The sequence below is a fragment of the Heptranchias perlo genome, chromosome 17 (assembly GCF_035084215.1).
Source record: "Heptranchias perlo isolate sHepPer1 chromosome 17, sHepPer1.hap1, whole genome shotgun sequence".
NCBI lineage: Eukaryota > Metazoa > Chordata > Chondrichthyes > Hexanchiformes > Hexanchidae > Heptranchias > Heptranchias perlo.
Genome location: NC_090341.1, coordinates 16,132,222 through 16,149,219, shown reverse-complemented (window position 1 = coordinate 16,149,219; position 16,998 = coordinate 16,132,222).

The following is a 16,998-nucleotide window of genomic DNA, read 5'->3' as shown; positions in this document are numbered from 1 at the left end:
TTCTACTATTCATAAATGGACAGCCAATTTAAGTTATCAAAAAATGGTGGTAGTAATATGAATCGACGGCAGCTTACAAAGATGTTGTTTGGAGGGATCAGGAGTGTGAACTTGAATTTCCAGTGCCATCTCAGAACATCGATCCCCTATTGTAACATTACAGGCATAAAAAGAGAAAATGCACAGCAGGTCAGTCAGCATCTGAAAGATGAGTGAATGTTTTGGATTGGCCATCATCTGAACTCTTGTTTGATTCTAATTGTAATCCCCACTCAATGCATTAATCTATCTATCACCTGCAGTGGCTTCTCTTCCTGCTCCTGTACTGTTATCTCTGGAGTCCCCTAAGGATCTATCCTTGGCCCCCTCCTATTTCTCATCTACATGCTGCCCCTCAGCGACATCATCCGAAAATACGTCAAATTCGACATGTAGGCTGACGACACCCAGCTCTACCTTACCACTACCTCTCTTGACCCCTTCACTGTCTCTCATTTGTCATACTGCTTGTCCGACATCCAGAACTGGATGAGCAAAAATTTCTTTGGTCCCCGTAGCAAACTCCGTTCCCTAGCCACCGCTGCCATCCCTCTGGCCACTGTCTGAGGCTGAACCAGACCGTTCGCAACCTTGGCGTCCTATTTGACCCTGAGATGAGTTTCTGACCACATATCTGCTCCATCACCAAGACTGCCTACTTCCACCTCCGTAACATCACCCGTCTCCGACCCTGCCTCAGCTCACCTGCTGCTGAAACCCTCATCCTTTGTTAACTTTAGACTCAACTATTCCAATGCTCTCCTGGCTGGCCTCCCATCTTCCACCGTCCATAAACTTGAGCTCATCCAAAAATCTGCTGCCTGTATCCTAACTCACACCAAGTCCCATTCTCCCATCACACGTGCTCACTGACCTACATTGGCTACTGGTCCGGAATGACTTGATTTTACAATTCTCATCCTTGTTTTCAAATCCCTCCATGGCCTCGCCCCTCCCTATCTCTGTAACCTCCTTCAGCCCTACAACTCTCTGAGATCACTGCGCTCCTCCAATTCCTGTCTCTTGCGCATCCCCGATTTTAAATTGCTCCACCATCGGTGACCGTGCCTTCAGCTGCCTAGGCTCTAAGGTCTGGAATTCCCTCCCTAACCTCTCTCACCTCTAAGACCTACCTCCTTGACCAAGCTTTTGGTGAGCCTGTCCCAATATCTCCTTATGTGGCTCGGGGTCAAATTTAGTTTGATAACGCTCCTGTGAAACGCCTTTGGATATTTTATTACATTAAAGGCGCTATATAAATGCAAGTTGTTGTACGTTTTTGGTCAGCTATGCATTTTCTGTATTTCACGGTCTCCAGAATTTATGGATTTTCAAATTCTGGTTAATGCCAAAATCTAGGCTGCCTCAACATAGTGTCTTAAATACATTAGTGCCAGTTTAGATCTATTAAATATCCATAATCATGTTTGATATACAATTATTGTAGATACCTGGAGCAATTCTCAAACTACTATGTAAAATTCATCATTTGTTTTCTCGATAAAGCTTCTACAATTGTTTCCTCTTGTTTTTACCACTTAATTTTGCTTTCAGCCGTCTTTGTTGTTTCCTAATGCTGTTCAGCTGAGCTGGGCTTCTAGTGTTGAGGATCTCTTCCTGTCGCTTGACGTTTGAGGGGACCAACTGTTGTGCAAAGTCACTTTGTTTAAATCCTGGTACGCCAATCACTCCAGTTTCTGCGTCCCAAACAAACCCAGTCACTCGGATGAGATACTTATAGCTGGTGTACGACCATCCTGGGCAATGAACATCAGGTCTGTTTGTTCTTACTATTGTGTAGTTGCAGTCAACACGGACCCTTTCACATCCAATTGGCCAAGCTGAAGGCCTCATTGGTCTGTAGTGAACAGCAGATTAGCAAGTTATCACAGGAGGAATTTGCAAATTATTCATCTGTTTTAATCTTGGAGAACTGATTGCAGTTTTAAAATTTTGTTCAAATTATATTCAGAACCCCCAGAAAGTCTAATGCCAGACTTTTTAAAATTGAGAATTATATAAACTTATTGATTGTTCAAAGAACATTGATTAATTCATAAAATATCTTGATTGATGTGTAGTGTAAACTGGCTGATTTCAAACGAATGCAGCTCAATATTGACCACTTTTAAAGAGTTTTAATGTAAAAGTAATGAGTTTGGAATCTTTTTAAATAGAATTTGTATTGCTGGAGAGTCGCAAAGGCTGAAGAGAATTGAATTCCAATATTGGGCTGGGTAACTATTCAGTGATCTGACACCACAGCCCATCAGTGAGGAGACTTGCAATTGCAAGAGATGGAAAAATATGTATGCTAGTACTCTATACACAAGATATAGATAAATATGGATATTTATAGGAATTGTAGCACAGGAGGCCTTTTGCACCTGTGCTGGTGCTAGCTCTTCAATTGGATCCATTTGCTATAATCCAATTTCCCTGAACGCTTTGATATTCTTTCTCTTAAAATACCCATCAAATTCAATCCTAACTGATTGCCAATTGATAGCCAGTTGTGGTAAAGCATTCCATGTCCCAGTGATTTCCATTTTCCACTTGAACAGAGAGGTTAAGGTGGGGGTGGGGGGGTAAAGCTTTCTTACCCCTCCACCCCCACCTTAACCTCTGTTCAAGTGGAAAAAAATAAGCTTTTCTTCATAATTACAACCTTATTTCCAGTGTCATGCTAGTGAATCTTCACTGTACCCTTTCTATGGTTTCATGAGGAGGAGAAAGAGAAGTGAGCTTTTGGTGTAGATCAGAACAGAAAACCTGGTATAAAATCATTATTGTCTGTAAAAGGAAATTCAGGAATGTCTGTTTTATGGAATATATATACACAAAATGGAGGATACCCATTGTTAGAAGAATAAAGCATAAGAAAAATGTTTTTTTAAATCGGTGTGTCGAAGCTGTGCAATGTGTTAGTGTCTGTAAAACAGTCTAATGTATGATGGGCCAAGTTAATGTGTAAACTCACCAGGATTAGGTAGCACACCATACCCATTTAGGGGAAAGGGGAGGGAAGGTCAGTGGATGCAAGAGTACAGCCATGATTTTTCCATATGATTAATTCTTGATCTTAGCCAGATTGTGAAGAAGGGAAGGTGGGAAAGTCAGCTCTGGCCTGTTCTTATGTATCACCTAATTGGTTACAGTTAGCAGGCATGGAGGTCTAGGCCCAACTTTAAAGCTCAACTTTAGGATTGGGAAAGATGATAGTGTGAAAGATCTGAAAAAGGACAGGTGGAGTGAAAAAACATTGCAGGGGAAGGAAGTAATTAATCAAATTTAAAAGCTGCACAGTAGTCCAGAACAAATACTAAGGATCTTAAAGCCATGGGCAAAGATTTCTTTTGTGTGCTAGATGTAGCTTTGCTCTACTCTATCTCCAACCTACTCCATGCTTGCAGCCCATGTGGTCCTACACCACTGACCTTTGTGTATTCTCCACGTTCATCGCACTTGTGGCAATACAGCCTTCAACCACCTCAATACTGCTCTCCGGAATGTCCTTCCTAAACAATCTCTGCTGTTCCACTTTTAAGAGCTTTCTCGAAACACATTGTTTTGACTAAGCTTTTGGTCACTTTTAACTCTTGCACAATGGCTCATTGTCTAATCATTTAATCTGTATTTTTCCCCCTCTATTCCCTGTGCATAAAAGGGTCTTGTGATGTTTTCCATGATAGGACAATTGCAAGTTATGAAATTGTAGGTGGATTTGCAAGAGGCAATCTTTGCCCTTAGTGGAAATTTGATTAGCTGAGTTTTACATTTCTACATGGGTAAGGAAGGACTGGTTAGGGTTTAAATAGTGGTTACTTACGTTTCACATTCTTGGAAGAGGTCTTTGCCCAGCTGCAAACAGCGGCAAATTTTACAACCCACGGATGGTGGCTCCTGCCATTGATTCCCCACCAAACTTGGTGAGCAGCGGGCTGGAAAGAACACAGGACTCCATTAAAGTAATATTTCTTTCAAAATCTAGCCAAATTGTAACATAACTATTAACATGGAATCTCATTCAGGACTACAGTGTGTTGTGTAACTCCATTGAGGATCATTCTGTAAAAGGATCACATTCAGGACTATCTTGCATAGTAATGCAATTGTATTGGAATCTGACTGCATAGTAGAGGATCACGTTATAACAAGGACAATTAGGGATGGGCAATAAATGCCGGCCTCGCCAGCGACGCCCACATCCCATGAATGAATAAAAAAAGACGCTATGCTACTGGAGATAACACAAGTACATAATGACTAGGGTTACATTCAAGGGTGGATTGCTTTATTGACTGGTAGCTCCAGGATCTCTGGCCCAGCCACTTTTAAGTTTTTAGCGCAATTACTGCAACATTCAAACAAGCACCAACATTACTGTTTCAAACAACATTCTCCATGACCGTGATCATGGTCCTTTATCCTTTGTCGAGCTCTCTGCAGCCTTCGTCGATCACACGATCCTCCTGCAGCACCTCTCCATTGCACAACATAGTGAGACTGTCTGCACTCGGTTCCATGCTTATCTGTCTGATCGTAGCCAGATTCTCTTCTCACTTCAAAACTATCACCTCAGGAGTCTTCCAGGAATCCATCCCCCCTCCTCCCTTTCTCATCTTGATGCTGACCCATAGCAACATCAACCACACACATGGGATCAGCTTCCAAATGTACACCAATCATATCCAGCTCTACCTCTCTCAACGCCTCCACTGCCTCTCTGCTATCAGGTTGCTTGTTCAGCATCCAGTCTTGGATGAGCTGTTATTTCCTCCAGAAGACAGAAGCTAGCATCCTTAGCCCCCAGCACAAACTCTTACCTTGTCACCCACTCCATCCCCCTCCCTGACCGGTCGCAGACTGACCCACGTTGTTTGTATCAGCATCCTGTATGATCTTGAGCTGAATTTCCAACCCCATATCCTTTCCATCACAAAGGCCACCTACTTCCACCTCCATAACATCGCCCACCACTCCTCAGCCCATCTGCCATTGAAACACTCCTTCGTGCCTTTGTCACATCGAGACTCGATTACTCCAATGCTCTCCTGGCAAGCTACCTTCCCATCCTTCAGAGTTTGGGAACAGCAGCATATCAAAAAATCTGCTGCCAGTATCCTATTCCGCACCAAGTCCCACTCACCCATCACCCTTGTCCTCGTTGACGTACATTGGATCCCAGTCCCCCAATACCTCATTTAAAGCCTTATGTTTAAGTCCCTTCATGGCATTGCCCCTCCCCAGATCTCTAGCCTCCTCCAGCCTTACACCCTCCACTCTCCAGTTTCCAGTCTCTTCCCTCTCCCACCATCACTGGTAGCATCGCCTTCAACTGCTTGGGCCCCATGCTTTGGAATTCCTTCCATAAACTCCACTGCTTCTCCTTCTTAAAGCCACTTCTGACGAAACTTTTGGTCACCCTCCTAATCTTTCCTTCTTTGGCTGGGTATCTTTTCCCTTGCAACTCTGAAGCATTTAAGGACACTTTTCTTCATTAAAGGCACTATATAAATGCAAGTTGTAATACAGCTACTCGGGACCAATTTTATAACTGCATAAATCCTACACTACAGAAATATACACTTGATTAAAAAAAGTTTTAAACACTTATTCTGCTTCCCTTTTCATGTCAACTTTAGATATTAGCCCCCTAGATCCTACTCAGAGCTAGGAGGCAATTCTTTTTTGCTTCATACCCATTTCTTTGGTCAGTTGAGGTCTAAACGTGTTGAGATTTACCTGCAACCACTTTAATCTTTGATGCATTTTCTCTGAAAAAGCTTCAGCGTAATGAGTTCTCATCAGTGCTAAAAGCAATGAGATTGCACAGCATTGAGATAACTATGGTGGTAGATCAAGAATTAAGAGGACTGCAGCCTGGTCCTGAATTATTTTTGACCCTGGTATTGCCACCTCAATCACCAAGGGGTGGTTAAGTATTATGCTTCCAAATCTCTAACAATACCCTTTCTGGCAAGACAACAGGAGTTGGAAGAGGGGCCCAGGGATAACACCCCTCCCCCAATGAGTTCCCCCATTTCCTTCTCATCTCCCGCTTTCAAATTGGGGACTGACCACAGCTGGGGCATAAAATGCCAACCTAGCTCTTCCCACTTGATGCTGTACATTGGAATACAACAACAGCCTCTTGGGATTATAGTCAATAAAACGAAGAACAGTGCTCCATCTCCTATCTTTAGTTTTGTGGTGGTCATACAGCACATCTTGTCACCATAATGTGCCTCTGCTTTCAGCACCTGGACAATATAGCAAAGCAAATAAAATGCTGGTGTCCATCTAATCAGAACAGTATAGTTTTCCAGAGGTTATGCTGGAGCTGTACAATGCAGTGGTCCAACCACACTGAGTACGGTGTTCAATTCTGGTAATTATACTAAAACAAATACACTTGAGAGAATGCAGAGAAAGGCGAACAACCAGACTGTTCAAGCATGTACGGAATGAGCTACAAGGAAAGATTAGAACATTTCCAAATTTACGGTCTAGAAAAAAGGCATCTATGCGCTGAGGGGAAGCTCACTGAGGTATATGAAATACTAAAATGTTAAACCCGGAAGATTCAATTTACACCAGGAATGTAGGACCACAGGATAGAAATTTAAACGAGTGAAAGCAAAATTAAAACCTCTAGAGACGAATTTATGTGCTCAGTGACAAACGTTTGACTAAACTGGCCAGGGGGCAGAAGAGGCAAAACATTAGTGCAGCTAGATACTAAAATGGGAGATAGTGGAGGGATAAGCTTTGATGGCCTCATCTCAATTTTTTGAATGCTTTTATAACTGCAGATTTATTTTAAAAGTTTAATTCTAAAAGCTGGTACTGGTCTTAAACGGTACCTGCTGTATAAATGCATCACTAATTTTACTTTCCTTTTCAACGGAAGATTTACTAATGTTTATCTCTCCGGGACTTGTCCTTTTTAAGGGCTAGCAGCGAACTTTTCCAGAATTCAAACAATTCTAACCCTTCTCCTAATACCTAGGACTGTTCCAGAGATCTGAGGATTGATTTAAAGTGCATTACAGAACGTGGGGTTTTGATGAAATGAAAGTTCACGCTTCATTTTACTTGGAAATATTGAGCTACTGTATTTAGCGTTTAAAGTTGCCTTTTCCTTAACAATCCACACTTGGGAGTGTTCAAATTGATGCTAAATTTCCAAACTTACTTAAATCTGCACCCAGCAGCAGCCCTTGCGTCGTTCCTGTCAACACACAAAGCAGCAGATAAACGAACATCTTGAGTTAAAACTGAACGAGGTTTCTCTGTTCTGAGAGACACAGGCTGAGAAGCAGAACTGAAGCGTTGTAATTTCTTGCAGAGAGGTTTTGATTCTCTACTTGATTCAAAGAGCTTTTAAATACTTTAACAAGGGCTCTCAGGTTAGGGCTGTTACATCATCGGAATGTGTGATAAACCAAAACAGGAGGAGTCTGTAGGTAAACTGACAAGTTCAGACAAAGGATGAAATAGGATAGAGAAAAGAACTGACTTCCTACATCATTTTACTATATTTTAAGATACCAAGTGACTAAATTATGGAAGTTGCTGTTAACTAAGGTACATTAGTGTCTTCTGATTAAACTATGGAATTAATTTGCTGTTAATTAAGATCCATCAAACTCTCCTATTGAGTGAGGGGTTTGTATCACTGCCCAATCGAGGGGGATTACAATGATACTGCAAAGTTTTAATAATGATCTAATCACACAACAGGTTTGATATTTGTAACCAGAGGTAGACCAGCAGATAGAAAGAAGCAGTCCGTTAACTGAAGTCCACTGGGCAAGGAAGCAGTTTAAAACAAAACGTTTCTTGAAATTTGTGCAGTGTTTTTAAGTTCGGAACAGCTATGTAGCCTCCGATCAATTATGTAGCTAACTGTAAAATTGTATAATGTTGATTGTAACATTATAGATGAGTGTATTTTGTCAATGTACCTGTAAATGTAGAAATAACTTCAATTAGGTACTCTCAGCGAAGTCCAACATGGAGTTGAACTGTTATGTGTATCAACGTTTCAAAAATACTTTTATCAGTGTTTTACAATAAGGATTAAACTTTCTACATATCAGCAAACATGAATGTGCAATCTGCTGTCCATAGCAACCACAACATTCTTTGTAGAGCTTGCTAATATGCAAAAGGCTGTCCAGAATTGAGTATGCCTATGGTGATATTTGAGCGAATATTTTATTCAGAACCCTGGCAGGTCCTGGGAAATTCTGGTGTTCCATTATCGAAGCTATATTATTGAAGTTTTCAGTTCAATGTGGTGATACTAAAAACAATCCAAATATAACGGTAGTGTAGTTACTCAAATCTCAGAAGTAACTCTCTTCCTGCAATATTAATCCATTTTTGATTTAAAAATTAAACATTTTTGGCTTTCCCTCTCTTCCCTTTTGCACTATTCTCTCTTCTATTTTAATTTTTGTTTGTGTCCCATATTATTATGTCTATTTCCCTTTAAAAAGTGGAAGATATCTGTCTATTCAATTCTTTCTGGTTGCTGCCATCCATATTAGGGAAATGTTGGCCTTTGGTTGATTGAAAACTGACTGCTATGGTCACTTTCAGCAAATAAACGCTAAGAACTTTGAAAAGATTGACATGGCCAGATCAATCTTCGATGCATTTTAAATTTTGTCGTATCAAGATTAGGCTCCTTGTGAGCAAGGCCTCTTTGGTGTCAAGTTGGCTCCAAAAGGATAAGCATCAACACAGTGCTGCATACCTGCGTACCTAATACCTGAGTAATACAAGTGCCGAATATAGCAGAGCAATGTTGAAGATTGATAAGGCAGCCTGGCACATTCTTGAGTCCTGGAGGGGTAGAAGTGTCGCTGGGGCTGGGATTCTTCTCAACTGGCTCCAGATAGCTTGATGGGCAAAGTGGCAAGGAATTTACTGGTGATCTATGCTGGTATGATGTACAATTCTGGCTATTCCCTTAAGGGGAGAGATTGTACCCTCCATATCAGACAGGAACTCTCCCTGTGTGGATTTCTCAATTGCTTGTTCTGGAGACTATTAAATACAGTGATGGGCTTTCATGCATGTCAGATATTTGGCTGACCACAAAAATGATAATTTCTAGCATAGAATTTACAGCACAGAAATATGCCATTCAGCCCAACTGGTCTATGCTTCACACGAGCCTCCTTCCACTCTATTTACTTCATCCCCCCCCCTATCAAAATATCCATCTATTCCTTTCTCCTTCATGTACTTATCTAGCTTCCCCTTAAATACATCAAACTGAGATGCTACTGTTGGGCTAGTTATCCGATCCACAGCACCAGGAAGTCAATTATGCCTGGATAAGATTACATTTTGGGTTTCTTGTACTTTAGCTATTTTACTTCTCATAAATGAGTCTTAGCTCCCTACATCCTCAAGAGTGTCTTTACTTGCACCGATAACTAGGTAAGCTTCAGAGGAACTGGTCCTACCCCATGTCTCCATGTGGTTCTTTTGAAAGCTAGCAGAGCAACATTACTGATCTGTTTATTAAAAGTTTTGCTTTTGCACATATCCAATGTGTCCTTAGGATGCAAAGCATGCTGATTGGCTGAAATTACAGTCATTCACTAATGAGCAGCCCATCAACAAACACAAAGGCCCTGAAATTCTGTGGAGGTTCTACTAGTTCACCGCCAGAGTTAAAGCAGGAGACGTAGAGAACCCCAGAGAAATTTTAGGCTCAAACACTTATTTCACCATCTCTCAAAAATAAAAATCCCACTTACAAAGCAGAAGGAGTCAATCACATCCCTGAAAAAAAAATCTTTTACCATGTTGGTTCCCCATGTACCCCACTACATACATCTTAAAAAACACAATGAAAACATTCATAAATTCAACAATTCTGGGGAAAAAAATTACAAAATGTAACCATCCCATATTCCAAATCTTCAACAACTTTGCCTGTCCTCAGCCTCTCCTCAACTGAGGCCTCAAAATTATCTTTTGTTCCATGCCCAGAGCCCAGACCTTCAGCTGGACCTTGGGTCTGATATTTTTCAGGTCTTTGTGCATGTGTAACTTCAGTACCCCAAGCAACCTGTGACAATTGGGCAGCTGCCATTTTAAGTCTGGCAAAAGAATGAAAATGAAAGCTGAGCATGCTCAAGTCTTTTAGTGCTTCTCTCAGTGCAGCCTGGGTATAACATAAGTGTGTCACAGTATGCTGGGATCCAACTTCAGGCCCAGGCTCAGCAGCCTCCTGCCTCTTTGCCCCAGACTGCCCCCTACTACCGTTCCTGAGTGCCACCTCTGATAAAAGCTGCTGCCCGCTATTAAATCTAAATCATTGAGCTTGACATTCAGCAGCCAGATATCAAGTAATTAAAAAAAGCACAACCAAAGGGATGCGGGGGTGAAGGGGGAAGTGGGGGGAGATGAGGCAAGAGAGGAAGAAGAGGAAAGAATCAATGGTAACAAATTTTCTTGCTTAATTTTTCAATTTCAATGTTTTCTGTTGCACTGCTAGACTCCAGCCTCTGCTTTCTTCAGCTTTTCCATTGCCTTCCTAAACTGCTCCTGAACCCTGCTATAGTATACCCAGACTCCTAAATAGTGATTCCAGTCCTCCCTTAGTGCTCCCACCGACCCTCCCCCCCCACAACCCCGAGCACTCTATGTCCCCAGACTACTTTCTCTCTTCCAATTACATACTAAACCCACGCCTCAGTGTTATGCTTCATACCAGCCTGAAACCCCTGTTGGAAGTACCCAGTTTCTCTCTCATTCATGTGTGTTGCAGCTCTGTGATATTCTCTTCCCACCTGATCCTGATACTTATCTCCAACCTGTTGGTTTCCATCACTGCATACTCTGGGCACAAGAAAAGTATGTTGAATCATGGAGAGGGGGAGGGGTGAGGAGGGAGGCGGGGTGGTGAGGGCAAGAGAGGGAGAGAAAGAAACAAAGAGTGGATGACCAGCAAATGGACAGCAAGGAACATAAAGAATTAGAGAGTGGGAAAAAAAGCAGAGAGACAAGTACATCAAGAGACAATTTTATTTTGAACAGTGAAGAACTCCACATGAGATCAACTAAGTATATATAAAATTGTAATTGCATTCAGGGAATACTTTAAACATTTTTGCTAGTCTGATTTTCCAAATAAAAATAATTTAGCCCTGCAGCAAAGCACAATAAACTTAAGAAAACTCATACTGTGAAGTTCTAACACTAACGTTCAGGAGCAACATTTTTTTTGTTTTATTGGAACAGGACACGACTGTCTGTATAGGACAAGGCAGCAATGTCCAAAAATACCAGCTTAAGTAGAGTATTACACCAAAAATAATAGAATAAATCTGCAGTATCTCCAATCAAGTAACTATCTATCAACTCTCCAGTAATTGTGTAACTGACTGAACCAATGATTCAGTTTGCAAATTTATATGTTCAGTTATATTTTCTACTGACTAATTACACTGTTATTTAACATGTGAGTTCTTCTTTTCATGAACAAATTGACAAAGCCAACATTTATTATAAATGTAGTCAAAATTCTTTATACAAACTGGATCATTTAGATTGTATGAAACTATCAGGATACAATGGGCTGAATTTTCCATAATCTGCATAAAGAAAAGTTTTAGTGCATTTTAGGGAATCATTATATTAGGAGAATGATTTTCTCCCTCTACAATTAAATAAATAATCGAATGATGGCAAATCCTTTCACAGTATTTCTGTGCTTAATGTAAGTTCACAATGGCAAAGGGAAAGGGGGGGGGGGTCAACAAATCAGGATTTTTGGTGTACATATATTATGTAAAGCCCCTGTGAGTAAAAGCCGTAATGATCGGAATTGAAACTATAGAAACCATACTTCGGTGGCATTAGTAAGTTTGTTGGCAATTCATTTAAGTTATCCAGTTGCTCTCACTGAAACTTCCCAGCTTTTAAAAAAGTGTTGTTTACTTATTGTGCAGCTACAATAGATGTTAAATTCCACAGGTCAATAAAGAAATACTTGCATTTATATAACGCCTTTCATGACCTCAGGACATCCCAAAGCGCTTTACAGCCAATGAAGTACTTTTTGAAGTGTAGTCACTGTTGTATTGTAGGAAATGCAGCAGCCAATTTGCGCACAGCAAGTACCCACAAACAGCAATATGATAATGACCAAATAATCTGTTTTAGTGGTGTTGGTTGCGGGATAAATGTTGGCCAGAACACAGGGATAATTCCCCGGCTCTTCTTCAAAATAATGCCATGGGATCTTTTACATCCACCTGAGAGGGTAGACGGGGCCACAGTTTAATGTCTCATCCGAAAGACGGCACCTCCGACAGTGCAGTACTCCCTCAGTTCTGCACTGAAGTGTCAGCCTGGATTTTGTGCTCAAATCTCTGGAGTGGGACTTGAACCCACAACCTTCTGACTCAAACTGAGCCGCAGTTGACCTAATTTATTAGCTCTCTCAGCACAGACTGGGGATTGCACCAGGGGCCTTCCTGGTCTGGAAAATATCTATTTAACCATAACACAGCAAGAAGATGGGAGAAAATTGACAGAAAAGAACCCAAAAAATGAATTAGTTCTATTAACCTGTGGAAATGAGCATCTATTGTAGCTACGGAATGGCACAATAAGCAAATTTACAAAAATGCAGCATTGTCATTTAAAATTTTTTGAAATGATTATCATTATTTTTGCTTTTTAAAAAAAAACCCTTTATTTTTCAAAACTAATTTTCATAACATTATAAAACATAGAAGAAGAACAATTGTAAAAGAGCAGTGTGTTTCTGGTTAGGTTAATTTGTTTGTGTCGATGACAATCATGCAGAGGATTATGAGTGGAAATAATTTAATTTCCATAATATAAACTGACATCACAAAGCAGCTTGTGCTGACTTTCTGGGACTAAATAGAAAATGCTACAACAAAAAAAAACAAGTTAGATTAATTTTCAGTCAAAAACTTACTGTGGCTGTCATAAACTGACTGGTTGTTAGCCAGCTATATGATATACTAAATAATCCTACACATTAAGTGTCCATAAACTATTTGTCGATTACGTGATCAGCTCTCACTTGTAGAGGTGATTATCATTTCACAAGCCTCAGCATAGCATTTCCTCTCTTTCTTAACCTGAACCTTTGACCTGAAGGCAATTGTTTTTATCTTTCAGATATTTACTGCACATTATGTACAATGGACTTATTGTCCTGGATTATCTTTTTAAAATATTCGATCAAGAAGCCTGGTTTGCTAGGAGGCCTTGTTGTCAGTCCATAAATAAAGATGCGTGCTAGAGTATTTAAGATCATGACTGACAAGTAAATCTGGTGCAGTTTTTAATCAAAGAAACATCTTTGAACAATCTGAAAGGTGTGACTAACACATGGAGAAACATAACTATAAAAATCACACCTTTGAAATTTGATTTATTTTTAAAAATTGTGGTGGACTGGTGGGTGTGTAACTATTTTCACCAACCCAGAATTAGCATTCACTTATAGAAAAAAAAATTAAGAACCATTTTTTGCAGCAGTAACTATAAACTACCAGTATCTTTTAGGTTTCATAACAAAATAAAATTTAGTTTTGGCAACAATTGTTGTCTGGAAAGTGGAAGTATGAGCAAATAACACAATAAATCAATCAACACCTTTCCAACACTGCAGTACCAGCTGTTTAAATCTTTCATCACATTTACAGCAAACTTTTACAGTTGCATACCTGATATAACTAACTGTGTCATTAATACATAACACATGTTTTCAATAGGAACAAGTATGCACGGCTGATTTTGTTCTTTTCCTCAACAATAGCAAAAGCTAGATTAATCGGTTTTTGGTGTGATAGCTGTCCTGTGAATGAAGGTATGATCCAAATATTATAGGTCGCTTATCTGTCCATGAGTGGGTCTGCTCCTTCAACAAACTTCTGTGCCATCCTTCCTGGTAACCATTTTTAGCTGTTTTCAAATATGAGAGGTATCCAAATGGGTGTAGCCAATCCATGGAAAGCTGGAACTTTCTCCCCCTCCCCCGCCCCAAAAAGCCATTGAGGCTGGGGGTCAATTGAAAATTTCAAAACTGAGATTGGCAATGGTATTAAGGGTTACAGAACCAAGGCGGGTAAATGGAGTTGAGGTACAGGTTAGTCTTGATCTAATTGAAAGATGGAACAGGCTCAAGGGGCCGAATGGCCTACTCCTGTTCCTATGTTCCTATAATCCATAGGAGCCGTATATCTTCATAATTGAAAAGGATGAACAATAATTGGTTTAAACTGTAAATAATTATACTAAACAAGGAGATCTTTTTAAGTATCTACAAAAACAATTGTCAATGTACACCATGGGACTTTTAGAGGAGATTTACAGTTTAGACAGCTGCCAAGGAGATGGGTTGTGGTTTATGGTACTAGACTGGTAATCCAGAGGTCATGGGCCCGATTTTACCAGGGGTGCGGGTTGGCAGCGGGTGGTCAGTCGGGCTCGAGGAAAACGCGCCGTCCAAATTGAGTGCGTTGCGCGCGCGATCGCGGGATGATTGATGTAATTAGCCGGCAGTTACGGGTTCCGCGCTTCTCAGCTGCGTGCCGGCGGCCTGCGCATGCGCATTGACGTCTGAGCGATGGTGTGCTCTATTTAAAGGGGCAGTCCACCAAAGCCCCTCCAGCCACAAACTATACTCCATGAAGGATGGAGGAGCACAGGGGTAAGGCTGCTCCCCGTTTCACGGACCACGCCCTCCAGGTGCTGCTGGACGGGGTCCGCATGAGGAGGGAGACGCTGTTCCCCACAGATGGAAGGAGGTGCCCTGCCCGCGCCACCAAGAGGGCATGGGAGGAGGTGGTCGCTGAGGTCACAAGCAGGGGAAACACCACCCGCACTTGGATTCAGTGCCGCAAGAGATTCAATGACCTCACCAGGTCCGGGAAAGTGAGTATACTAACGCACTCTGCGTCACTCCGTCTTCCACATCACCTCAAACACCTCACAACCCCATCTCCACTGACAGCACTGCGCTCCTGCACCAATCCTCACAGCCACCCAACTATCATCCTCACAGTGCCTGCACGTACCCACCGTCCCTGTCCCCACTCGACCACTACCACACACCCCAATGCCCATACAATGGGATGGCCATGTGGCACACGCATCCTCCCATTCATCTGGCACACGCTCAACCCACTCACACCAATGCTTGAAGCGTCTCACATTGTAATCATCACTCAATAACGTTTTTGTGTTTTGCCCTCACAGGAGAAGAGGGCCAGGAACGCACGCGATAGGGCACGCACCGGAGGGGGCCCGCCACACGAGGTGGCCCTGACAGACGCCGAGGTCGAGGCACTGGAGATCAGCCGCACGCTGCATTGCCTGTCGATGGCGGATGGCGAGTCTGGTTCTGGCGAGACGGCCGGTAAGGGAAAGCTCCCACTCATCACTCATGATCGTGAATGATCTTAGCATCACATGGCATATGCCGCACCGCCACATTTGGTCACATGCCTGATATTTCCCTCTGTTCTCTTGCAGGACCGTCTGCGATCGACGTTTCGGTTGAGGACGATTCCTCAGAGGACATGCCCGTCTCTGAGGGTGCATCGTCACACATGAGCCTTGCATCCACCAGCGCAGATACACACACCTCGGTGGGTCACCCCCCTCAGTTAGTTGGGATTGCACATGATGAGTCACCGCGCACACGTGAGCATGAGCAGACCCTGGTGGCAGGGTCAGCCGCGGAGGGTCCGCGTCGGTGGGAGCACTCTTCTCCAGGCTTTGCTCAGCCGGACCCAGATGCTGAACCCAGGGGGCCACCTGTCAAAAGGAGAGTCGTCGAGGGGCACCAGAACATTGCTGAGGTACTGGGAGAGGTGCCACGCGCACTCTCCACAATCGCACGGAGGATGGAGGAGTCCAACTCCTGCATGAGGGGAATGGTGGCACAGGTGCAGGAGGGTATCGCCGAGATAGTGTCGCAGGGACGTGAAGGCATCTCTGAGATAGTGTCGCGGGTAGGTGTGGGAACGTCTGCGGTGGAGGACAGGCTAGTCTCCCTCGAGCGTCACGCACAGCTCACCAATGAGTCCATCCAGGCCCTCACAACGGCTGTTCGGATTCAGGGTGAGCAACATTCTGCCGCCATCAACAGGTTGACAGATACATTGGAGGTGGCCTTGCAAGATCTCACCCACGTCATCCAAACTGCCGTCCAGCAGGATGGAAGGGGTGATGTGGGCCTTGGCCATGAGAGGGAAGATGGTGAACGGGGAAATGGAAGTGTGGACACTACTTAAGGCGCCCCCACGTCTCACCCGTTGCCCCCCTCTCAACCAGTGCCTGCAATAGTCCATCCTCTCCAGGTGGCCGAGTCTGCCCCTGCACAGGTGCAGGAGGAGCAGTCTGTGGAGGTGCCCTCACGGGCACCGAAACCCAGGGGGCGTCGGCCCAAAGCATCTACCCGGTCAGGGCACGAACAGGAGCAACCTGCCACCACCTCCGCTGGAGCCACAGGGGTAGCACCACGTAGGGGGTCCCGAAAACGAAAGCCTAAAGTTCCGTGAGCACACAAGGATTGCACCAGGGTGTTTGTCTATTTGCTTTTTTTTAATTTCCACTCTTTGAATGTCACCACAAAATAAACTCACTTTTTCTCACCAATGCAGCCACCTCTTGTCCATAATTCTGCGGCTTGTGCAATATGTCCCTTCCATGCGCCTCATCATGACGACGACCACCCCGTCCCAGCCATTGGGCATAATACAGTGGGTGCAGGTGTACAGGCACCACTCTTCTGTGGAGGGAGCCTGTATGGACCCTCGTCTGTGCACGTTATGACATGTGAACGCCTCACACAGTGTGATGTTAGGAGAACCGTTGGCATATGAGTGCCTCCCTGGCCTGACGAGCACGCAGGTGAGCCGGTGTTCGGCGCATGGGTCG